The sequence below is a fragment of the Cervus canadensis genome, chromosome 29 (genome assembly GCF_019320065.1).
Source record: "Cervus canadensis isolate Bull #8, Minnesota chromosome 29, ASM1932006v1, whole genome shotgun sequence".
NCBI classification, from domain to species: Eukaryota; Metazoa; Chordata; class Mammalia; order Artiodactyla; family Cervidae; genus Cervus; species Cervus canadensis.
In genome coordinates this window covers 7,301,010-7,328,045 of record NC_057414.1, presented here as the reverse complement: position 1 = coordinate 7,328,045, position 27,036 = coordinate 7,301,010, and the positions used below count along the sequence as shown (strand labels likewise).

At 37.7% G+C, this 27,036-nt stretch overlaps 1 long non-coding RNA gene across 1 annotated transcript in view; it reads right to left on the bottom strand.

Moving 5' to 3' along the window:
* LOC122431265 overlaps positions 1-26,830 on the bottom strand; it is a 222,436-nt gene extending 195,606 nt beyond the window's left edge. Inside the window, exon 1 of the long non-coding RNA XR_006266472.1 lies at positions 26,772-26,830. This is a non-coding gene — a long non-coding RNA (uncharacterized LOC122431265). The remainder of the gene's footprint in view (positions 1-26,771) is intronic.
* Positions 26,831-27,036: the final 206 nt, after the last annotated feature.

The following is a 27,036-nucleotide window of genomic DNA, read 5'->3' as shown; positions in this document are numbered from 1 at the left end:
ACAAAGATGGGCACAATAAAGGACAGAAATAGTATGAACTTAACAGAAGCAGAAGGCATTAAGAAGAGGTGGCAAGAATATACAGAAGAACTATACAAAAAAGATCTTGATGACCCAGATAACCACAATGGTGTGATCACTCACCTAGAGCCATACATCCTGGAATGCAAAGTCAAGTGGGCCTTAGGAACCATCACCATGAACGAAGCTATTAGAGGTGATGGAATTCCAGTTGTGCTATTTCAAATCCTAAAAGATGATGCTGTGAAAGTGCTTCACTCAATATGCCAGCAAATCTGGAAAATTCAGCAGTGGCCAGAGGACTGGAAAAGGTCAGTTTTCATTCCAATCCCAAAGAAAGGTAATGCCAAACAATGCTCAAACTACCACACAATTGCACTCATCTCACATAAAGTAATACTCTAAATTCTCCAAACCAGGCTTCAACAGCATGTGAACCGTGAACTTCCAGATGTTCAAGCTGGATTTAGAAAAGGCAGAGGAACGGCACTAGAGTTCCAGAAAAACATCTAGTTTTGCTTTATTGACTACAGCAAAGCTTTTGACTGTGTGGATCACAACAAACTGTGGAAAATTCTGAAAGATATGGGAATACTAGACCACCTGACCTGCCTCCTGAGAAATCTGTATGTAGGTCAAGAAGCGATAGTCAGAACTGGACATAGAACAACAGACTGGTTCCAAATAGGAAAAGGAGTACGTCAAGGCTGTATATTGTCACCCTGCTTATTTAACTTATATGCAGAGTACATCATGCGAAATGCCAGGCTGGATGAAGCACAAGCTGGAGTCAAGATTGCTGGGAGAAATATCAATAACCTCAGATATGCAGATGACACCACTCATATGACAGAAAGTGAAGAGGAACTAAAGAGCATCTTGATGAAAGTGAAAGAGGAGAGTGAAAAAGTTGGCTTAAAACTCAACATTTAATAAGCTACCATTATGGCATCAATTCCTATCACTTCATGGCAAAGAGATGGGAAAACAATGGAAGCACTGAGAGATTTTATTTTTGGGGGCTCCAAAATCACTGCAGATGGTGATTGTGGCCATGAAATTAAAAGATGCTTGCTCCTTGAAAGAAAAGCTATGACCAACCTAGACAGCATATTAAAAAAGCAGAAACATTACTTTGCTGACAAAGGTCCATCTAGTCAAAGCTATGGTTTTTCCAGTAGTCATGCATGGATGTGAGATTTGGATTACAAAGAAAGCTGAGTGCCTAAGAATTGATGTTTTTGAATTATGGTGTTGCAGAAGACTCTTGAGAGTCCCTTGGACTGCAAGGAGATCAAACCAGTCATCCTAAAGGAAATCAGTCCTGAATATTCATTGCAAGGACTGAGGCTAAAGCTAAAGCTCCAATACTTTGGCCACCTGATGCAAAGAACTGACTCATTAGAAAAGACCCTGATGCTGGGAAAGATTGGAGGCAGCAGGAGAAGGAGATGACAGAGGATAAGATGGTTGGATGGCATCACTGACTCAATGGACATGAGTTTCAGCAAGCTCCGGGAGTTGGTGATGGACAAGGAAGCCTGGCATGCTGGACTCCATGGGGTCACAAAGAGTCGGACACGACTGAGTGACTGAACTGAACTGAATAAATTCGTGTTAATGGCTGTTACTACAAATGATTAAAGGAAGAGAAGAATGTCTAACTTTTCTCTTAGCCCAGTCCCTTACTCCACTGTAGCTACTTTCTCCAAAAACACTTCCCAGTAAATGACCTGAATATACATTCGGTCCCAGATTTTTTCCTGGGAAACCTTATCTAAGGCAAGCCCGAAATATACATTATTCCCATTTTACTCATTAGTGAATTGAGACTCAGGTAGGTGAAGGAATTTGCTCAATGAATACATAGCAGTAATTGACAGGGCCACTAACTCTAACCCAGGTCTGTTTGATTCCAAAGCCCTATTCCTTGAACTATATCATACCTGCTACCCTCTCTTCCCCAACTGGATATTACTTTTTTAATAAAAGAATCTGCAGTCTTTTCTGTTTGCCTTAAAGTAAAACATCTCAAGCTGACAGGTCTATCAGAACTTGTCACTTACAGTTTAATGCCATGCAGCCTGGTTGCTGCTTGTCAGACTGACAGTGAAGCCCGAATGGATACTACGCCATTATGCATTTAATGGACTGCCCTCATGGAGCCAACCACCACGTTAAATACTTAATGCCAGTCAAATTTATTTACAGGATCAACTCTCTCCCCTTCAGATATTGCCATTTATCCTTTAGGCTAAAGCCTCTGGGGCACTTTGGGAGCTGCTTGGCACTTTGTCCGCCTGGGAGAATCCATCGCCAATGGTGACATTTTCCAGTCTAGGGTGAAAACTATTTAGGAAGAAAAATAGATCCCAAGGAACTTCAGGTTGAGAGAAAAGAGATGAGATACCAAAAAAGATATTGTTATAATGTAGAGCTTGTAGAAATAGATAAAAGAGCTCTTTTGTCCTGTCTCTTTTGTCCCACATCAAAATGCTATTTCTGCTGCCCAAAGCCATATAAAGACTGATTCCAAATCTATCAGCTTTGCTCCTTTTTCACCTTTTAAAATACTGCTGATAGGAGGAAGGGAAGTAGAGAAGCTTACAGGATAGCATCTGTCTTACAGCCTAGTAGGATTTCTGGGATTACTCCAATAACTCTTCACTAGCCTGATATTTTTTGTAGAACTTCAGCTGAAACTTCCTCCACCCCCTGTTGGGGACTTGCGGACATTGTTTTTCCTCCTAACACACCTGCATGACTTACCTCTGTGCTGCTGTGTCCTTAGGAGCACATGGAAAGGAGACAAAGACAAGCTGGAACGTGGCCAAAGGAGAACAGAAAGAGGGGTGAGAGTTTTGGGGTTCCTATCATGTGAGAAAAGGCTCAAGGACCCAGACATATAAGGCGAGAAGATTAAGAGAGGTCAGCAATGCACTATTGTGGGGAAGGGTAACTATTCTAGTCCTAACCCTGCGCTCATCCTGCTCATTCAAATCTTCTCACATATCACTCCCTGTCCAGAAAAGCTAGTTTTTCATCATCCCTACTCCTCACTCTTGTTAAAAACAACTCATACGGTCTTCCCTGTAGTCCAGTGATTAAGAATCTGCCTGCCAATGCAGGGGACATGGGTTCGATCCCTGATCTGGGGGGATCCCGCGCGCCACGAGGCAACTAAGCCCGTAGACTGCAACGACCAAGTCCACACTGGAGAGCTCACGTGCCGCAACCACTGAGCCATGTGCCTGGAGCCCACGCAACACAAGAGAACACTCTGCAAGGAGAAGCCCGAGCGCCGCAGCTGGAGAGCGCCCGGCTCACCACAACTAGAGAAAGCCCGCCCACAGCAATGAAAACCCAACGTGCCATAAAATTAAAAATAAATCTAAAAACAACTCCCTCTTTACTTCCCAATTCAAATATCATTTCTTCAGGAAGTGTCTTGTCCACCAGCACGACTTTGATGATTACTACAACCACCAGAATTGGCTATTTTTTTTTTTTCTGTTATATGAAATCACAAAACTCCTCTAATTTAACTTTATAGCACTTGCTACAATTTGAAACTTTATACCTATTATGTGATTCTGCAATCACTATTGATTCACCCAATATATTTCACATTCTATGTCAGCATAAAAAAAGTACTATACTGTTTTCTATTGCATCCTTGGGTTTAGGAGGGGAGTTTGGACAGAATGGGAACTTGACAAATTGTGCAAGGAAAAAAAACACATCATGCATACATGAATGAATGACTTAGTATAAAGAAATAGAGCTTAGAAATAGAAATTAAGGACAGTCACATGACATTCCAACAAAAGATAAAATTTTAGCGTAATCAGAGTTATTCAGCAGTGAATCTGCCTACATATGTGAGCTTAGCTCCCTGCCAGGGAAAGTACTCAAGAGCAGAGACCCAAAATTGTTTTTAAAGTGCATGTATTAGTTGGAGGCTAATTACTTTACAATATTGTAGTGGTTTTTGTCATACATTGACATGATCCAACTAATAATAATAAATGGAAAAAAAAATAAAGTGCATGTTTATATTAATTAAACTTGGACCCCAGTAACTACTACTTAACATTCTAGAGTTTTAAGATTCTATTAATGTTTTCCTCTTTCCTTTTGCTTCTCTATAAGTTCATTCATTTGTATTAAATTTTGATTGACAAGTTCAATGACTACCTTACAAATCCCTCAGCTCTCATAGTTGTGGCAAAACAAACTTGCAGATCCCATCAGGAAACAGCAGAAAAGGTGGTTTGCTCTTTGGAAGTCTAATCTTTGGGGATTCATTTATGAAAGAGTAATTTCCTATGTCCTGTCCATCAATCCTGTTTCTTCTGGGTATAGCAGATGGCTTTGTATATTGAATATTTAAAACACATTTTTCGATGATTTTTTTCCACTCCCCTGAGAATGGTTCACATAGTTATTAAAGTGAAAAATACAAAAAGCAAACTCAACAGGCAATCAAGAGTGATTTCTGGGGGGAACTCTATTTCCAAGCCAGGTTTGCCTAATGCACACATAATGAATAAAAAAGAGGTAACAACAACAACAACCAAAAAAAAAACTAGGTGGAAAGGAATTTTTAAGTATACTAATAAAAATATAACTAAAAAAAATTTTATAATCAGGGAGGCAGAAAAAATACTTTGTAAATATTAAGCAATGACTTTCCTGATGCTAAGAGTGTTTCCATGGAGGCTGATGGACATTTGGCAGAGATGTTTCAGCTGGGATTCATATAGTGGATTGAATTTGAGTTAAAATACTGTTTAAATATCTTTCCAATTCTGAGATTCTAGGATTGGTACCTTAGTTTGAAGAAAAGATAGATAAACAATTTGGAACTAAGACTGGATCTATATCAAACAACCCATCAACTCAATTATTCTATCCAGTAAAGGATATGGTCATTCAGAGGAAATGATCTGCCTGCTGGTCTAGTTTAGAAATACTATTTTCTATTTAATAGATGAGGAAGCTGCTTCACAGACAAAACAAAACAAAAAAATTTTCCAAGGGGATATAGGTAATAAAATTCTAAAATTTTAACTCATGTGTTTCTGACTACGAAGAATAATGCTCTTTCCATTACCTTTAACTGAGTTTAGAAAGAAAATCAGAACTGGTAACAGAGGCAAATGAGTAGCAGTGTCTTATTTATAGGGTTATTTATGTTATAGGGTTATTTATGTTATAGGGTTATAAATGTGTTATTTATAGGGTATCAGACGTGTCCAAAGCCTTTGACCGTGTGGATCACAACAAACTCTGGAAAATTCTTAAAGAGATGGGAATACCAGACCACCTGACCTGCCTCCTGAGAAACCTGTATGCAGGTCAGGAAGTGATAGTTAGAACGGGACATGGAACAACAGACAGGTTCCAAATAGGAAAAGGAGTACGTCAAGACTGTATATTGTCACCCTGCTTATTTAACTTCTATGCAGAGTACATCATGAGAAACACTGGGCTGGATGAAGCACAAGCTGGAGTCAAGATTGCCGGGAGAAATAGCAATAACCTCAGATATGCAGATGACACCACCCTTATGGCAGAAAATGAAGAATTAAAGAGTCTATTGATGAAAGTGAAAGAGGAGAGTTAAAAAGTTGGCTTAAAGCTGAACATTCAGAAAACTAAGATCATGGCATCTGGTCCCATCACTTCATGGGAAATAGATGGGGAAACATTGGAAACAGTGTCAGACTTTATTTTTGGGGACTCCAAAATCACTGCAGATGGTGACTGCGGCCATGAAATTAAAAGACTCTTGCTGCTTGGAAGAAAAGCTATGACCAACCTAGACAGCATAGTAAAAAGCAGAGACATTACTTTATGAACAAAGGTCCGTCTAGTCAAAGTTATGGTTTTCCCAGTAGTCATGTATGGATGTGAGAGTTGGACTATAAAGAAAACTGAGAGCTGAAGAATTGATGCTTTTGAACTGTGGTGTTGGAGAAGACTCTTGAGAGTCCCTTGGACTGCAAGGAGATCCAGTCAGTCAATCCTAAAGGAAATCAAACCTGAATATTCATTGGAAGGACTGATGCTGAAGTGAAGCTCCAATACTTTGGCCACCTGATGCGAAGAACCAACTCATTTGAAAAGACCCTGATGCTGGGAATGATTGAAGGCGGGAGGAGAAGGGGACAACAGAGGATGAAATGGTTGGATGGCATCATTGACTCAATGGACATGAGTTTGGCTAAACTCCAGGAGTTGGTGATGGACAGGGAGGCCTGGTATGCTGCAGTTCATGGAGTCGCAGGGAGTCAGACACAACTGAGCAACTGAACTGAACTGAACTGAGACATGTATAACATAGACTGGGGAGGGAAGGGAAGTGATTTGAGAGCAGGATCCAAGGTCATGAGAGAGATCTCTTGAGGAAGGCAGGCATCCTTGACTCTGAGGCTTGGTAGGGAGGGATCCTGTATGACTGTTCTTCCTTTCTGCAAATCAGGGAGGAAGGTTCCATAGACCTGGCCAGGTGGTAATTAGATCAGGGTATTGCCATCTGCAGCAAAGCAGAGTCAAGAGATAGTCACTAACCCTAAGGGTAACTCTTGAGTCATCATCCCAAATAGGGTGGGTAAACCCTAACAGTCAGAACCCAAAGCCACATGAAAGGAGGTTCGAAGTAGATGGTGGAGACAAAAGTAGGGTTGATTCTGTAGCACGTGCAGGCTCCAGCAGTGGGACTCAGCTCTAGTTCCCATAGCCACAGACATGCCTATGTGGGGAAGGAAGGCAAGAGACACTGCTGGGGAGCGCTAGGCAGAGTAGCCAAGGCAGGAGGTAACTTGCATGGGACAAATGGTGGCACAAAGGGGAGTCATAGATGGTTTACAAAAACCAACTTTCTTTGTCACTATGATCATGTCCCTTGAAACTTATGTTACTAAAAATCTGGGCAATACCAAAATTCCATATTCTATCATAAGAAAGGCCTGAGGCTGCTGAGCAAGTGACAAATCTACTTCCACACTGATCAGGACCCATTCAAGAACAAGATAAGCTGGATTTGCAGGGGGAGTTAGCAACGATTCCAGGTGGGGACCACTGGGAAAGTCAGCAGCCATTTCCTAATGGAATAAAGGTAGATTTATATACATTTAAATTATCATTTCTATGATCAACCTCAACAATTAAGACATTTATTACATTATAATAATACTAAGAAATATCATTGTAAGGCTGTGCATGTTTGTTTTCTTCTTGTTCAGTGATACTGTTTTTTTAAGAGTAATACAAAGGAGAACCATGGCAGTTCATTCCAGGCCAGGAGAGAAACGTTTTCTTCCAATCCTGGTACCGTATAACAGTGCTTTTGTTTGTTTGTCTATCTGTTTGGATTTATTTTGTGAGTCTGAACGTACATTTTCTACTTGATTAACTGTGCTGTGATTCTCCTGCAGCTGGAATAGGGATTGTGATGCCATAAAACATGCCAAAATCAGAAAAGAAGAAAACAATGAATAAGCAAACAAACTCCGCTCGGAATCTGAAAGGAGGCATTATTAGTCACTAAAGATTGCCTGCTACATCTGCGCTTGTTTGTATGGGAAAAAGACTTTGTGTCCAGACAGAGATTCCAAACTATTGTCTCCAAATCAGCACTGGCTCGGCTTCACTGCCAGAATGCAAATTATGTTATTTGCCGCCATTGTGTGTCAATTAAAGATAAAATGTGAATTCCTAGTGCAATATGCTCCAACTGGCTTAACATCTGGGTTTACCTAAAATTCAGGGACTGGTTTCCAAAGATGCTCACTGCTTGGATGCAGAAGGTAGGAAGCGTTGGCTTCTCAGCAAAGCTGTAGAACATCTCTGGCAACAACTGAAGCATGGCTACTGGTGTGTGTTCCAAACGTGTTTTCTAAAAGAGAACTTGTCTCTACTTTTCCCTTGGTCTTCCTGTGGAATCTATGCTAATACCACTACTCTCTCCCTAATCACCAAGATTCATAGCTTAACACAAAGTCTGCTATTTCTCCCACTCCCTGTCCTGTCACTCTTTTATCTGATAAAACATCTCATGGATTCCATTTTGCTGTATCTGTTACCTAACCTTACTTCACCATTCCCACAGATCCTGTCTGGGTACATATCTTCTATACCCACTGGCCTAAAATATCTTAATAAACTCCTAAGATATCCTGTGACAGTTTTTCCTCTGGCATATCCTGTGACAGTTTTTCCCTAATATATCTGTATCTTCCCCTGGAAATGACCTTCTGATCACAGCCGGCTCCTTCCCCCAAGCTTCCTATGGCTTCCCAAATTAAAGATACAATGCCATGAGCAGACTGTCTGAGATTCTATGTCTCTCCTTGCTGTCCACTCTTGAATCTTACCTTCCCTCTACAACTTCATTCTTTCTAGTAGTTGCTACTCATTTTTCAACACAGCTCAATTATTTCCTCATCTCTGAAGCATCCCCCTAAACATTCAAGAAGAACCATGTCCTGTTTGTGTCATTTATTTCATTTATACTAGCTATCTCTGTTGTTTCTTCTGTCTCCTACTTCTCCACTGTTTCTTTCCACATTCATTTACAAATCATTATCACACTGTGTTTTTGAAAATAATTGGTTCTCCAATTTTAATCTCTATCCTCAGGACTTAGTACATAAACAGGCATCCAATAAATGTTTTTGTAATGAATGAATGGTAAATCAGTCATTAGGTGTATACGTAAGCAAACTTTGGGCGCTAAAGAAAACCACTATTGCTGCTAAAATATTTAGTTGACTATAATAATTCTTAAAAATAACTTTACAGCAAATTCTACTGAGCTGCCTTAATCTTAGTCATAAAGCTGTATCTTACTGATGAAGAAAATAATGTGTATTTGGGATAATTTGTAAGCTTTCATAGTTTTATGCAAGCAAATAAATGATATTATTCTCAGTATGTCCCTTAATGGAAAAAGTGAAATATAGAGTCTTATAAATTTCTGTTCTCCTTCAATGAGGTAATTTTGTGATGTTTTCACTCACTCTCTGACCATGCGATTTTACTTGGATAGAGTAACTGCTATACAAATCAGCTCTTGACGATTTAAAATACTATAGTAAAAGGCTGTCCTAATAGTGTTCATACATCAGCATTTATTGGATACCTACTATGGAGACAACAGCTAGACTCTGAAGAAAAAATACAGGAAGTTTTGGGTTTAATCCTTGAGAATACAGTCCACTGGGGTAGACTGACTTTTAATTCAATACCTACAATAGCAGAAAATGAGACATCTACCGAAGAGATGGAGAGCTTACTCAAGGAGCACACGAATGGTGAGATCAAGTCAAGCTGATGGTTCTGGAATGAAGGCCTAGGACATAGGTTTTCAGGAATAAATAGAAGTTTGACAAGCAGAATGGGGGGAATTTACATTTCAGGAACAAATTACCATCTTGGAAGTCAAAGGCATATGCATAAGCCCTACTTGAGCTCCCAGCTAAAGTCAGCCTCAATCACCAGACAAGGGTTTGAGCCACTGTGGAATTCCAGTCCAATGCAGCTGATGGTTATACACTGTGAAGTAGCAAAATTAGAATATGAATACAGGTCTCATGACTCTAAATCCAGCACTTCATACTTTACTCCACTGCTGCCCATCAAATGGAACTAGATAATATCCAGCACAGAATTTCAGGCCAGTACAATAGAGTAGTTAAGAGTTTGTAATAAGTCACCCAAGCTAGTACAATAGAGTAGTTAAGAGCTTGTAATAAGTCATCCAAGCTGGGATTAGAGCCTCAGCTCTGCCATTTATCAGTTGTGTGAACTTAGATAAGCTCATCACTACTAACAGACTTCAGTTTCTCCATTTAAAAATAGCATTAACAACAGTCTCTATTCACCCTATAGGGTCATTATGAAGGATACTCCTGGCACAGAATAAATATTCAATAATATAAAGCTATTATAAAAATTAGTACCATCTTACGATTTTTTGCCTTTAAACTCTATAAACGTTGTCTCTGGTTCATTTTTCACCACTATGGTCTCAAAGAACATAAAGGCCTTCCCTTGTAAATGGACTGAAATGTTTCCTTTGTTCCTTGAACATACTGCCAGCAAGCATCTCACAGCCAAATGTATGAAGCTGACTATAGTAAAATATCCCAATGTTATACAAATTTCAAGAGACTGAAAATTCATCTAGATAATACAAAACCAATGTTCATTAGAGTTTTAATTAAATTCCATTGTGGTGTTTTATCTACCCATTTATCTGTCTTTGAAGTCTCCTGTAAGGTCAGAAACTTTATCTGGCCATAAAAACTAAATAGATTTGGATGACTCTATCAGAAAACACTAATGCCATTTCCTTATCTCTGTGAAATAGTCTTTTCTCTATACACACCTCTAACAACTACAGGAAGCAACCTTGGTTGTATTATCCTCAATTTGCTTTGAGCACTTTCTCTTTTTTTTTTTTGTCAATTTTTCTGTTAAAAATTTAATTTTGCCCTTTTAGTAAATATATATATATTTTTTAAAAAAAACATCAGTGCAAATCTTTGTATTTCCTCATTCTTTTGGATATTGCATGAAATGTTATTTGTACTTAGAATGCTTCCTCTACTTGTGATATTTAATATTACCATCTGAAAACTTCTGAGAACTAGGTAAAGGGTAGCAGTGTACATTTAAGCATACAACATATTTCATATATCTGAGGAAGACACTGAAAAGCAATGACTTTTCCACCCACAATTTGCGTAAGTCAAGACTAGGCGCAAAGCATCATTGTCCGTATCTGGAACCTCAATAATGTAAAAATACGTAAAGTAATGTGAAATCCACCTCCTATTTGCTGAGATTTCAGTCTAGAGGGCTGAGCCTCCGCTTTTCATATATCCAAATCCTGTTCTTCTCCAAAGCCCAGGTAGAGACCTACCGTTGCTGAAACCCTTCCCTTCCTCTTTGAACTATAGCAGCACTGCTCACAGGCAGCACTCCTTGCTATTTGCTGCCTTGGACTGTACTTGGCCAGATTTTTGCCAAAAATCAACTGTCCTTTAAGAAGTTTCCACAGTGCTATATGTGTATAAGCAGACGGCTCCTTTGAATTTTGAGAATGGACCTTATTTGAAAAGCATTAGCTAGTTAGTCATGGTAAAAAGAATATGAACTTTGGCATTACCTAGAACTTCAGCTCAAAGCTAGCACTAAAAATGTGCAAATTTTTAATTTGAGAAATGCAATTAACAGACAAAGTGAATGTAACTTGCCTATGTTCATCCCAGTTGGGTCTGGGTTCTAAGATCAAGTATATCTAATCACAAAGGTTTCTCACTTTTCACATATTACTAAGGAATCAGATGATAATAATAGTAAATGACATTTTCATATCCTTGTTCCTAGATTTAATATCATTCCTAAAATACAGCTGGGCTTTCCTGGTGGCTCAGCAGTAAAGAATCTGCCTGCCATTGTAGGAGACGCAGGTTCAATCACTGGGTCTGCAAGATCCCCTAGAGAAGGAAATGGCAATCCACTCCAGTATTCTTGCCTGGAGAATTCCAGACAAGGAGCCTGGTGGAGGAGCCTGGTGGGCTACAATCTATGGGATCACTAAAAGTTGGACACGACCTAGGGACTAAAACAACAACAAAATCCAGCTACTTTCTCCAAGTTTTACCGGCATATCTTGTCAAACTTAGCATCTCTGACATTAAGTTTCATTGATCCTTCAAACTAATCTTTCTCCTGGGTGTACCACAAATCACAAGACAAATATCTGCCCAGTCACTCCAACTCAGGACATATTTGATATTTCCGTTTCCCTTACAATCTTCCACCTAAACCAATCAGCCATCAATTTATTAATAACTGTCACACTTATTGCTAAAGAGACTTGCAAAACTACCTGAGTCTTGTGACTGCTCTGTTAAGCCGTCATTACCTGGAGTCCTGATTATGGTGAGAGTCTTGTAACCACCTTTTGACCTCCGTCCAATGCATCCTTCACATGGTGGTCCGTGTTACATTCATAAAATAATAATCCAGCCACATCAGGTTTCATGTTGCAATTATTCCCTTTCTACTGCTTTCAGAATAAAATCTAAATTATACAGAATTCAAGTTCATTCACAAACCTCTTTGCTAGCGTCTTTTCCCCTCACACATATACCCACACTTCCATACTGAAACAACCAGCCCTTTCATAAAAACACCTTATAGTTTCACATATTTCTGCCTTTGCAAACGCTATTCCTTCTTCCTGGAAGCTGCCGACACTGCATGGAAGCCACATAATTATCCTTCAGAATCCATCTCCTATGCCACTTCTACTCAGAAGCTTTGCACAACTCGTCTTCTGGACAGAAAAAAATACCACTTATTCTATTTACCCAATGCATATTTTTCAAACTACATACAAAAAAAAAGCTCAAGATGGATTAAAGACTAAATTTAAGACTGGAAACTATAAAACACCTAAAAGAAAACATAGGCAGAATACTTTTTGACACAAGACACACCAATAATTTTTTCTGGATCTGTCTCCTGAGACAAGTGAAACCAAAGCAAAAATAAACAAATGGGACCTAATTAAACCTGAAAGCTTTTGCAAAGCAAAGGAAATCATTGACAAAATGAAAAGAAAATCTACTGAATAGGAAAAAATATTTTCAAATGATATGATCAAAAAGGGGTTAATATCCAGCATATTTAAGCAGCTCATACAATGCATCACCAAAAGAAAAATAAAACAACCCAATTAAAAAATGGAAAGGATTAAATAGACATTTTTCCAAAGAGGACATGCAGATGGCCAGCAGGAAAACATGCTCAACATTACTATCATCAGGGAAATGCAAATCAAGATCACAGTGAGATATCACCTCACCCCTGCCAGCCTGACTATCATCAAAAAGAACATAAATAAAAATTATGGTGAGAGTGTGGAGAAAAGGGAACCTTCCTACACTGTTGGTGGGGATGTAAACTGGTACAGTCACTGTGGAAAATATTATGTAGTTTTCTCAAAAAACTGAAGCTAGAACTACCATTTGGGGCTTCCCTGGTGGCTCAGTGGTAAAGAATCAGCTTCCCAGTGCAGGAGACATGGGTTCAAACCCTGATCCGAGAAGATTTCACAGGCCATGGACCAGCTAAACCCATGCACCACAACTATTGAGCCTGTGCTTTAGAGTCCAGGAGCCTCAGCTACTGAGCCCATGTCCCACAGTCGCTGAAGCCTGCCTGCCCTAGAACTCATGCTCTGCAACAAGAGAAGCCGCCTCAATGAGAAGCCCACGCACCGCAACTAGAGAAGAGTCCCCCCTCTGCACTCGCTCGCCACAACTAGAGAAAAGCCCACACAGCAACGAAGACCCAGCACAGTCAAAAATAAATAAAGAAATAAATAAAACATATATTAAAAAAAAAACTATCATATGAGGCAGGACTTCCATTACTAGGTATATAACCAAAAAATACAAAAATACTAATTAAAAAACACACATGCACCCCAATATTCATAGCAGCATCATTTATAACTGCCGAAATATAGAAGCACCCTAAGTGTCTATCACCAGACAAACAGATAAAGAAGATGTGGTACACACACACACACACACACACACGCACACACACACCCATACATAATGGAATATTAGCCATAAAAAAAGAATAAAGTTTCATCACTTGCAACAATAATGGATGGACCTGGAGGGTATTATGCTTAGTGAAATAAGTCAGAAAAAGACGAGTACTATCTGTGATCACTTGTATGTGGAATATAAAAAATAAAACCAAACAGAAACAGACTCACAGATACAGTGAACAAATGTGTGGTCACCAGAGGGGAAATGGAAGTGGGAAGGGGCATGATGAATGGGGTAGGGGATTAAGAGATACCAACTAATATGCATAAAATAAATAAGCTACAAGGTTACACTGTACACATAGGGGATATAGTCAATATTTTATAACTTTAAATGGAATATAATTTATGAAAATTTTGAATCAAAATGGAATATAATTTATAAAAATCCTAGGTTTCAAGGAACAGGATATAGCTATCTTTAGGGGAAGGGCATTATTGTTTTGCCTCCCAAGTACTCAAAGAATAGGAATTACACGTTGACCCATCTTTTCAGTTGTTGGAAAATGTAAGCAACATTTAGCTATTGATCTGCTTTCCTCTGATGGTGCTTAATAAGATTATCTAGGAAACTGCCAGATGAAGCAGGAAAAATTTTCTAAAAATAAAAGTCTATTATCTTGTTTTCAGATAGAGTTAGATTCTAGATGGATGAGAAAAGCAGATTTTGGCAATATAAATAGATAGGTAAAAGTGTAAAATAAACTGTAACATCTATACAGCCTGTATTCTTCACCCCACCCCAGCTTTCCTTTTTGTGATCTGTTGCACCCAATCATGAAGATGACTTAAATCTATCCTGACCGTGCAACTGACAAATCTCTTTCATCAATACTACTACTACATCCTCAAAAAAGCCTGAAAAGCAAGAATTTTTTTAATGAATTTTACTTCAACCACAGCACCTTAAGTTGTGTAATCAAAATCCAAAGCCTCTGTTTTCTGCACTATGTTGTGTTCCCAAGATAAACACTTTCATCTTTCTTCCATCTTCTTACATGTCTTTTGAAGCCTGAAAGTGAAATTCCACTTGTGGGAAGATGAAATAGGTATTTGTGTTATTTCAAGCCTTTGTATAATCTCAAGCCTTATCTAAAAATCAAATCAAAATGCAGCATTAACCATAAATGGAAGGCATAAAAACCAAACTTAAAGAAAAAATAAAATCTTCAAAACTGAGAGCAAGATATGAAGTTCTAGGCAAAGAATTCTTGCACTTTCTATCAAAAGCACAGTCTATAACAGGAAATAAATAACTAGACATCATCAAAATGAAAATCTCTTGTGAAAAATTTTATTAAGAGGCTTAAAATAAAAGTTACTGACTGGGAGAAAATATTTGCAAGCCACATATTTTAAAAGGATCTCTCTGTTTAGTCACTCAGTAGTGTCCGACTCTTTGCGACCCCATAGACTGTAGCCCACCAGGCTCTTCTGTCCATGGGATTCTCCAGGTAAGAAGACTGGAGTGGGTTGCCATGCCCCCCTCCAGAGGATAGAACCTAGATATATAGAGACCACTCAAAACTCAACAGTATTTAAAAAAAAAGTTAGATAAGGAAATAGGCAAAATGACATGTACAGATATTTCAACAAAGGGAACATACAGGTGGCAAAAAAGCATATGAATGATGTTCAACATTAGAGAAGTGCAAATTAAAACCAGAATGAAATGGCACTATGTAAATATCAGGAGAGCTAGAACAGAAAACAGTGACAATAGCAAACACTGGTAGGCATTGCAGAGAGACTGGATTACTGAGACATGCTGATGAGAACGTGAAACAGTTTAGCCATTGTGGGAGAGTCCCATTTGTATATTTTGGATTCTGCTGCCTTTGCTTTTGGTGTTATATCAGATGAAATAACTGCTAAGGCAAGTGTCATGGGGGGAGGGGAGAAATGAGCATGATGTCTCAATTTTGCAAGATGAGTAAGTTCTAGAAACCTGCTATACTATCAATAATACATTGTACCTAGAATTCACAATATTGTATTATACACTTAAAGATTTGTTAAGGTGATAGATTTCATGATAAGGGTTCTTACCAATAATTTTTTACAACTGAAATCACATGTCACTTTGCTTTCTCTCAATGTCCCCAACTTATACAACATAACACATATTCTATTAGAGGAAATATTTTCTTTAATGAAACTGAAAACCTACTATTTTGTGGTGAGAGGCTTTATAAATGAAAAAGTCATAATGAGAATTGTTATGAATGACTCTTCCATGGATATATCATCTTAAAAGTAAGATTTTACTGCCTGAAACTTAATAAGACTGTATTTTCCAATTACAAAGTAATATATTTGAATCAAATTATATTTCCTAATAATTATATAATGAGCGACTGGGACATCTTGGCTTCATGTAATTTTGATTACCTATGGAGAGTCTATTTCCCAGAATATCTTTCCACTTAACATTTCTTGGTAATAATAGAAATGTCACATTTTCTGTTAAATATATCAACCAATGTTAGGCAAGAACATTAGGAGAGAACAGAAGACCAAAATTTCAAATCCATAATCAGTTACAGTCACACACACAGTTTCCCAGGCCCATGGCTTTTATCTTACTTCTTTAACCAAGAAAGACATATCAATAGAATTTTATGGAAACAACCCTCCTTATTATTAACATCTAGCCATTCATTAATTAAGTAATCACTGATTTCTATGTGCCTAACTAAGCACTACAGGTTTCTCTGGTGTCTCAGATGGTAAAGAATCTGGCTGCAATGTGATTCCTGGGTCAGCCCTGGAGAAGGGAATGGCAACCCACCCCAGTATTCTTGCCTGGGAAATTCGGTGGACAGTAGAACCTGGCGGGCTACAGTCCATGGGGTCACAAAGAGTCAGACACGACTGAGCGACTAACACTTTCACACAACAAAGAATTAAAAGCTGAAGAAATTATAAAGTTCAAAAGAAATCCCCAGTGCTACTTGAGTTGGTACCAGCCTAGAGTATGTCACTGAAATAGCTCTTCTCCAGACACATATATCTGTCCTTGGCATCATCTCTACACTTCTAAACTCTTACTGGCCGCAGATGGAAACCTGGAAAAGTTTTCTTCCCAGATTCTACTGCCAGCATTGATTGCATGATTAAATTCTAGCCATGCAGAAGGTTTAACTTTGTTTATCTACTGTGGGTTTTATTTTTTTAATCTCAACTTTTTAACTTTTTATTTTATATTGAACTATAGTTGATTTACACTGTTGTGTTAGTTTCAGGGATACAGCAGAGTGCTTCAGTTATACATAAACATTTTGTGTTTTACATTTCATTGATTTCTGCTCTTACATTTATTACTTCCTTCTCCTTACCTATTTGGAGTTTACTTTGCCCTTTTTTTTCCTAGCTGAAGGTAGAACTTTAGATCTTTTATTGTATAACTTTCTTGGAATACATAAGCATTTAAAATTATAAATTTCTCTCCAAATTGCTAACATAAACATTTAAAATTCTCTCTAAAGTCTGATTGGTTACAAACCACAGAACTTGGTATACTGTGTCTTTACTACCATACAGTTTAAACTTTTTTCTCGTTTCCCTTCTGATTTCTTTAATCCATGAATTATTTAAAACAACATTGGTTAATATGTGAATACTTGGGAATTTTCAGAATATCTATTTGCTTTGATGCAATTTATTTTATAGTATTTATATTTTCAATATTTTTAGATGTATTGAGACTTTTTATGGCCTATCATAAGGTCCATTTTGGTGTATGGACTACTGGCTATTCTGTATATTTATTCAGCTGCTGAGGACAATGTTCTGGTATATGTCTGCTTTTGGTTGGTCTCAAGTTCCTTTGTATCTTTTTTTTTGTCTTGTTTTAATTTTTTTTCAGAGTTAATAGTAGTCATTTGTAGAAGGGTACAAATGTACTGGCTTTACCAGAATTGTGCATAATATGTGAACAGCAGGATCAGAGCTAGAGTTATTATTTGTTCTTAAAATATATTTCAAGTTATTATTGCTTTGTAACAAAATCCTCAAAAGCTCAATGGCTACCATCAGAAGAGACCTATATCCACTTCTTTGGCTAAATATCCAAATATCTGGCAAAACCCAGAGAAGAAATTGTCAGGTACTATAGTATATTTTAGGCCAATAGTGCCTGGACACTCAAGTGCCATCATTATTGTTAAGCTTTTTCTACTGTGATCTCATGGGCAACTTGTTTTGAGTAGACAAAAAATGAGTGTCTGTTAATTTGCCTTTCTTACAGTAGACCCTGGATGCTATCTTGAGAGTCATCATACTTATACTCTGGAACCTTCGTGAACTCCTAAATTTATAAGTGGAGTATTTTCAGGCTTTCTCCTTTACCTCAGATTACATTTCTGTTGAGAGTAATGAGTTCCCTAGCACAGCTTCAAATTTTAACCACAGATCTCAACATTTACTAAAGTTTTATCTCTCCCTTTTCAGCAATATTTCATTAAACAAAATATGTTTACAAACTTAGGAGAATTTATAAGTATGTAAGGAGAAGGAGAGAACAACCCAGCAGCAGTGGGATGTGATAGAATAACATCATTCACTGTCTGAGTAACTCACAGCTCAGTGTTCGGGTTTGTGCTTCAGCAAGGGAACAAACTGTTACGGGAGCACTCATCAAGCACTGTAATTAGATTATTTCTTTTTTGTATCTTCTACTGGATCATAAACTAAATTGTCATTTCATCACCCAGTACCTACCACAGTAGGCCTTCATTAACATTTGTTGAATGAATTAATGGAAAGATAAAACTAACAACAGTAAAGCTTTACTGAATTTACATGATAAAAAAAAAAAACTCTGCTTTTCAACATTAGTGCCCATTATGAGAATATATATGTGTGTGTGTGTGTGTGTGTGTGTGTGTGTGTATAAATGAAGGTGGGTGGGTATGTGTGGGTATGAGTATGTGGTTATGGATATGATGATTATTAATATATAGGCATATCTGAGAGATATTTGGTGTTCGGTTCCAGATCACTGCAATAAAGTGCATATTGTAGTAAGGAGAATCACATGAATTTTTTTGGTTTCCCAGCACATATAACAGTTACATTTATACTATACTGAAGTCTATTAAGTGTGCAATTGCATCATGTCTAAAAAACCAACATCTATACATCTTCATTAAAAAATAAGAATTGCTAAAAAATGCTAACCTGCTTCTGAGCCTTCAGTAAATTGTAATATTTTTCAATAGCAACATCAAATATCACTGATCAAAGATCATCATAACAAACAATAATAGTGAAAAAGTTAGGAATACTGTGAGAATTAACAAAATGTGGTAGAGAGACACAGAGCAAGCCAATGCTTTTGGGAAAATGGTGCCAAAAAGCTTGTTGACTCAGGACTGCCACAAACTTGCAATTTGTAAAAAACACTCTATCTGTGAAGTGCAAGAAAAAAAGCACAATAAAATGAAGTATGTCTGGAAAACATTTTACAAGAATAATTTTATAAGCCATCAATATCTTAGATGACTACATTTTCTGAGGCATGAATTATTTACACCTTTATAAACACTTCTGTCTATGTGATAATCTACAATGTTTTCCTGCTATGCCCACCTTCTGGCTTTTTTTTTTTTGGATGAAACCTAGACAAAGGAAGATACTCCAAGGCTGGATATTACAGAAAATTCATTGAACTCTAAAATACTCTGAGGGCTAATCTCAGACATCTTATGAAAATTATTCTACTGACTAAAGACATATCATCCATCAGTCATGAACACTTTTCCTCAAGGGCAGCTCCCATCATATCACTTTCTTGCTTAGGACATTCATTTTGTGCCCCTCTGATACACACAACAGGGAGGCCTGGCGTGCTGTGATTCATGGGGTCACAAAGAGTCGGACACGACTGAGCAACTGAACTGAACTGATACACACAATCCAAACTTCTTAAATATCCATTGTCTCTTGGCTCAGTCTTCTACTATAAGCTATTCACTAGCTAAGTGACCTTGAAAATGCTACTTCTCCAAACTTCAGTCTCCACTTTTATAAATAGAAAGAGTATATCTATGAATATAAGCAATATGAAACACAGTAGGTAGTTAATCAACGATAGCTATTAATTTGCTTTCCAGATGGCTCAGTGGTAAAGAATCCACCTGCCAATACAGCAGATGCAGGTTTGATCCCTGGGTCGGGAAAATCCCCCCAGAGAAGGAATGGCAACCTACTCTAGCATTCTTGCCAGGGAAATCCCATGGACAGAGGAGCCTGGAAGGTGATAGTCCATGGAGTTATAAGAGAGTTAGACACAACTTAGAAACAAAACAATAAGAAGCTATTAATTTATTATAATTTATCTCATTTTTCTTCTCATAAAGATAACTGAATTATGAGCCATTCCTCCAAAATGTATCCTCTGCCACTAGCACAATTATTAAAAGTTCATGTCATCTGACCATATTTTCTGTGATGTTAGAAATGCTCTATCTATACATACGTATCATATCATACATTGTTCAGTATGATAGCCATATAGCTATGGAGTATTGAGAATGTAACTTGTGTTACTGAGAAAGTGAGTTTTTAATTTTATTTAATGTCAATGCATTTCAATTTAAATAAACACACGTGGTTATTGGCCACCACATTCGATAGCACAAATCTATATTTTCCTTGAAATTCTATGTGATTCCCTCTCAAGAAATGTGATTCCTTCTTGAGATGTCCTATTTCCTTAACCCTAGTGTACTAGTTGATCACTTCCACGAAAAAGCCTTAATTTTGTTTGTTTGTATGTATGTGTTTGTGTGTGTCTGTGTGTGACATTGTCCATCTCTCTTCTTCTCCAATGCATTGAATTATTTTCTCACGCTCAGATATTTTGTAGATATCTCTGTCTTTTGAACTGTGTTAAATTATTTACTTACATGAATTCTCATTGAAATTTTTGCAGATAAGGTTTTTTATTTTTTTCTATTTCTAGTGTTAAAAAAAAAAAAAAAGGCCTACATATAATAGAAACCCAACAAAGATAGGTGAAAAGGAAGATTTTAACATGTAGGAGGGAGGAAGGAAGTAAAAGGGAGTTTAAGGTAGGCAGACATAGGAAATGTATCATGGAAGGTGCCCTTACAACTACACTGAATCAATAATGCTACTTGGGTCCCAATTTTGAACAATCACAATATGTTCCCTGAAAGCTGCTCAGTCATGTCCAACTCTTTGTGACCCCATGGACTGTATAGTCCAAGGAATTCGCCAGGCCAGAATACTGGAGTGGGTAGCCTTTCCCTTCTCCAGGGGATCTTCCCAACCCAGGAATCAAACTGGGGTCTCCAGCATTGCAGGCGAATTCTTTACCAACTGAACTCTCAGTTCAGTTCAGTTCAGCTGCTAAGTCGTATCCAACTCTTTGCAACCCCATGGACTGCAGTTGCCAGACTTCCCTGTCCATCACCAACTCCCAGAGTTGACTCAAACTCATGTCCATAGAGTCGATGATGCCATCCAACCATCTCATCCTCTGCCATCCCCTTCTCCTCCTGCCTTCAGTCTTTCCCAGCATCAGGGTCCTTTGTTCTCTGAAGGTTTCATCTAAATAATAATACAGTCAAGTTCTCCACCAAACAACTCAAACCCTTGGTTTGAGAGAGAGCTTGACTGTAAGGAAACAAGTGACCAAAAGGAAATAAACACTTATCAGTGATCTTTAAAAGCTTCTGCTCGTATCACAGATAACATCTGATAAATCTCAGGAGGCCCTTAGTCACCTCTGGCTGTCACCAGAGGATCACTGACACAGGAGACACAGCCTGCAAGACCCTTTACAATTGCACCTTTTTTACTTGTACTCTATGGAATTATGAGCCAACTCATTCCACCATTGAATTATACCAATCTACAAAGCAGTTCTCCCACCAAAGGAAATGCTAGGGTTAACGGACTTTCTCTTGCAATCCAATCAATAGTTGTCTTATAACATGTAACTTCTATGTTCTCATTGTTAGGGTTCTCACTGAACCCTAACCCCAAGCAATAGCTATAAAGCTTTTCCAGAAACCTCCATAGCAATGAGCGCACTTAATGAAGTTTAGGTATAGGTATATACCTAATACCAATATGCCAAGAAGAGTTACCGATATGCAAAACTGGCTGGAAGGATTTACTGCTTGGTCAATAATTGATTAGATACTTGCCCTAAAGAATGGCAGAGTGGGACATTTATATATTAAATATTTGTATCCGTTATCTACTATGTTCAGGCTTAGACTAAACATGGGGCACAAAAAGGAGAACAAGACCCGATTCTTAACCTTAAAGACTTCACAGGTTAGTATGGAAATAAAATATACCATTTAAATGCACTATAATAAATATACCCATGTAGTGTGAGGTATTACCTGAAATAGGGTAGGAAGTGGTAATGGTAGAGGGTTTTGAATAGAGTGTTCTATTCAGAGGGGAAAATATGTGCAAAGTTTTAGAAAGTAATACTCAACATGAGTAAGAGAAAAAGATACTGTTCTTAGGGAACTCCTAGTCACTGTCCTCTCTATAAATGGATGAACTAAACCATGTTGAGTTAATTTCTATAAGAAAAGGTGAATAAAATTCAAGAGGTCTAACACTCCTTGGACTGCAAGGAGATCAAGCCAGTCAATCCTAAAGGAAATCACCCCTGAATATTCATTGGAAAAACTTATGATGAAGCTGAAGCTCCAATACTTTGGCCACCTGATGCAAAGAGCTGACTCATTAGAGAAGACCCTGATGCTGGGAAAGATTGAAGGCAGGAGGAAAAGGGGATGACAGAGGATGAGATGGTTGAATGGCATCACCGACTTGATGGACATGAGTTTGAGCAAGCTCTGGGAGTTGGTGGTGGACAGGGAGGCCTGGCGTGCTGCAGTCCATGGGGTTGCAAAGAGTCGGACACAACTGAGTGACTGAACTGAACTGCTGAACACTCCTTGGCAAGTCAAGAAAAGTTTTATAAAAGAAGACAATAATGTTTGACCTTGATCTTCAAACTTCAGATGTCCTGTTCCCAAGTGGGTTATTTTAGAAGCTAGGCAAGACCTTAATGTTTCTAGCAAAAGTATCCTAAAATAGCTTCAGAGTAATATAAAAATGAGCATGAGCATGGGCACTTTCTAGAGTATGCTGAAAACGGGAATAAAGAAGAGGTCACTGTTGAACCAACAGAGTGAGAAGGAAGCATTTCTGTTGATGTCTGGGTCAAAGATGAGAGTTTGTGGAAACATATAAATATCAAATGCCATCGGATCAGAAGTCAAATAAGAACTCAATCCATTTGTTGAGTCATCAACTTATATTTCATGCATGCCTACTCCATCATAGGAATTTTGGACAAAGGGATACAGACATATAGATTAGAAAGACAGCACCTTCTCTCCAGGCAGACATAGCTAGTAGAGGGAGTCATGGAAACACATAAAATACAATGTGATGAGTAAGTGCCATGATAAGATATACACAGGAGACTTAGAGGCAATTAAGCTTCCTGGGGGGAGAGTGGAGGAGTTGGGCAATTAGGTCAGAGAAGGTTTTCTGCAGGAGATAATACTATAAAGGAACTTGGGGTTCTGCGATAGCAGTTGACCAAAATTGAAGCTATCAAATAAATTCATCCCTTAATACAGTTAACATTCCTATATGGTGTTAATATGAAGTCAGAAAGTCAGTGATTAAGACCCAAGTATGTGTTAATATAGGTAAGGTTCTGCCTGAAGCCGGTGTCTTTTGACGTTCCTTCTCTTGAAGAAAATGATGTAGAAGTTTATTCTGATAGTCAGTGACAGGCAGTGAAAGCCAACCTTAGCAAAGGAATTCAAATCATATTTATGTGGCGGAAAAAGCCCCTCCATGTACTGTCTCTAGAGAATCTTAGAGAAATGACAACTAAAGACGTTTTAATTTCTGGTGTTCAACGTTTTCAGTAGGCAAACTATGGAAGAAGAGACTGCTTAATTGGAGGTGTCTAAGGTATTCATGTAAGTGTAATTGGAAATATGAAATTTTATCTGTGGTATCCCCCCTAATTCTGTGCTAGAGACCAAGCACAAAATGAAATGACTGCAAATTGGTATTTACCCAACATAAATGTTTCACTATAGGACTGCTCTGTGCTAATGTAAGAATATGGCAAGACTTTGACTTTCTGTTGAACCACAGGCTGAACTTAACCTTTTAACATAGAGAAAATTGATCTTTTCAAACAATATCTCATTTAAACTGAACATAATTAAATACAAACTTACATAACAAGAAACCAAAATTTTCAGTTGTACACTTATGTTCACATATATCTTCAAAACCATTCTATGACATAGATATTATGTAAATAAGAAGAATAAGCCTCTGATAGATTAAATGACTTGTAAAAGAACATGCAAATGTGAAATGACAAAAAAAGAGATTTAAATTGAGACTGGTCCCTAGCCAGTCCTCTTCAGTCCTGGTCCATTCTGCCCTAATCTCCTTACTTTGATCCCCTCTGCCTCTTCCTGATCCTAAAGTGCAAGTACTCCCCTTAATTTTCCTTTGACCTATTGCTCATTTTACCAAGTAAGATTTTGTTAGCTAACCTCTACCATCAATGTTTTAACATTAAATGACACGCTATTGTAATCCAAATTCCTATCTCCACCTTAGTGCTAGACTTTCAGTTCCTCTAACTCACCTATTGTCCTTTTCTCAGTGCAACATTATGTTCTTAGGTAAAACACAGCAGGTTGAGAATTCCAACTGGGAATCCTAAGACCACACTGGATTATTGATAGGTGACGGCAAAGCCAAGAAACCAGATAGATCAAGTATGAGTGCTGGAGGTGAGGGCCGCCATTATTAATTCAGTGAGTCTAGACAGATATGGAAGAGTTTGAATGTGTTTCTTTCAACTGCCCACTTCTTAGTCATTTACCCGTCTTTAGCTGGGGCTTGTCTATTTTAAAGCATGAGCAATGGTTTCTAAGTGATCCCTTATCTCCCCTTAGATCTGTGAAAATCAAAGCAAAATGCAGCTGTCGAACAAATTTCCCTTCGCTTAGCCTATGTCTCTAATTCCCCATTCTCATTTTTCAGCAAACCAATTTTCTTTTTACCGTCTGTCTCCTACAAATACATTTGAGGAATCTTTTCTTGCTGATTGAATTAGGCCCTGCAAATTAATACTCTATGTTCTACTTTCTTTCACTTCCACTTATCTCTTGAAAATTTGTTCAGCTTACTTGCCTTTGAATCTTCCCAATTCTTCCCATGACTGAAGAGCTGTGGTTTTCTTTTAAGGCATCCGATTTTCTAAGGCTTCTTTGTGGGGAGTATCAGAGAGAAAGTGGTCTCTTAAACTGTTTTATCAGCAAATATTAATATGCTTTTAACTAAAGTTCATAAACTTTGAACTTTCATTTCAGTGCCTTCAGCCTTACCATAGTTTAATAAATATCCTACTCATATTTGTTCATTTATTCACTCAAAAACCATTCATTTAACCTATAATGTGCTAGAAACTGAATTAGATCTTAGAGAGGTTAAGATGAACTACACAGGAAAACTTCCTCAAGAGACCTAGAATCTTGAGAAAAAATATGCATAGAGATACTGTATAATAAACATACTTAATAAAAAAAATTTTGTAGGTGATCACGTGAGAGTATAACTATGAGAAACAGTTGGACAGAGATGATAGCTTAGAAGTAAAGTTTGATGTGGAGTCTTCTATGCAGATCAAAGGTAAAACTGCATTCAAGATAGTGGAAGCAGCATTCTAAGGTCATACATGTTGACAGTAGACTCTCTACAGGTGTCTGGAAAGCTCACAACAATCCACTCTTGTCTAGGAAATATCTCCTTGATCTAGAATATTTACACAGATATGGATGGACCCCTGGAGCCAAGTTTAGACTTCATGATCCACACCACACTTCTGGCCACAGCTTCTTGGTCCAGAAATTCACATTTAAGTTACACAATTTCTTTTCCACATATTTTTAAAAAATATTTACATGTTTGTTTTATGCCTGAATACTGCCATTGAGCTAAAATAATTTATGCAACTAACAAACATTAAAATATTATTACCCATGGATGTAATTCAAGCAAGGATCACCTGTCAGTTGGGCCTTATGAAAACAAATTGTAATTAAGACAAACTTAGATGATTTACTTTCTTTAAAATTTGTTTTTTTCCAAATAATTTTGATGCAGGACCTTAGAAAAGGCCTATCACTCTTTTTATATAACTGGAACATTAGCACATGAAGTCAGCAGTTCTGAAATAGAAACTCTGTCCCTCCATGTGGTCTGAGGTCACAATGGGAGAAAAAAAAATGAACTAGACATGGAGAATAAAGCAGAATAGAGATGAGGGACCCTTACTGCATTCTAAATATTAATTCCAGTCCTTTGGGGACAGAGATATATTCTAGCTCAAAGATTCTGGGAGATGCTCCTATAATAAATTTCTTCTTTCTGGTTTAGGCAGACCCGAGTCGGTTTCATTACTGATAGAAAATCAGTCTTTACAATCTAGGTACTCAAAAGTCTGAGCCAACCATTTCAAGCTCCCAGTGGCCAAAGCTGGAACACATTGAGCAACAAAAATAAATAATATAGTACTGGATTATAATCCAAAGTAGAAAATGAATATACATAAACTCATGTTGATATAAATACGTGATTGCTTAAATAAATGAGTAAAGGAAAGGAAATAAATTGCATTTACAGAGGAATTTCAAATAAAATATGTTATACTGTTCCCTGGACTGTGGGCTGACTTAGTGACTTATAAAGAATCCTGTATAGAAAGAGGAAATTAGTAATGCAACAGTGGAGAATCCTGGCAAACCATATCTTAACCAAGAGGCCAAGGTTAACAGCACAGTGATAAGTCATGTTAATAGCATGTTCCCCTTGATATAATGTGATGAGCAGGGCATGTCACCTCTGCGGTATGCTTCACAAAAACCTGTGACTCAAGTCTAACCAAGAAGAAAAACATCAAATAAACCCAATCTGACAGACATTCTACAAAACACCAGCATTCCACAAAATTCTCAAGATCATAAAACACAAGAAAGAAATCTGAGAAACAGTTACTTACCAGAGGAGACTAAGCAGATTTTATGATTAAATGCAATGTGGTATCTTCAATAGGATCCTAGAAGAGAAAAAGGACTTTAGTAGAGAAATGGCTGCAACTCTCTACGTGAAGCACAGAGTTTATCCGTAACTTACTAACATTTGTTTTTTGACTTTGACGGATATACCATGGTAGTGTAACATGTTAAGTAGGGGTATATGTAGACTCTATTCTGTGTTTGCAAAGTTTCTGTAAATCTAAAAAGTAAAGACAAAAATATTATTCC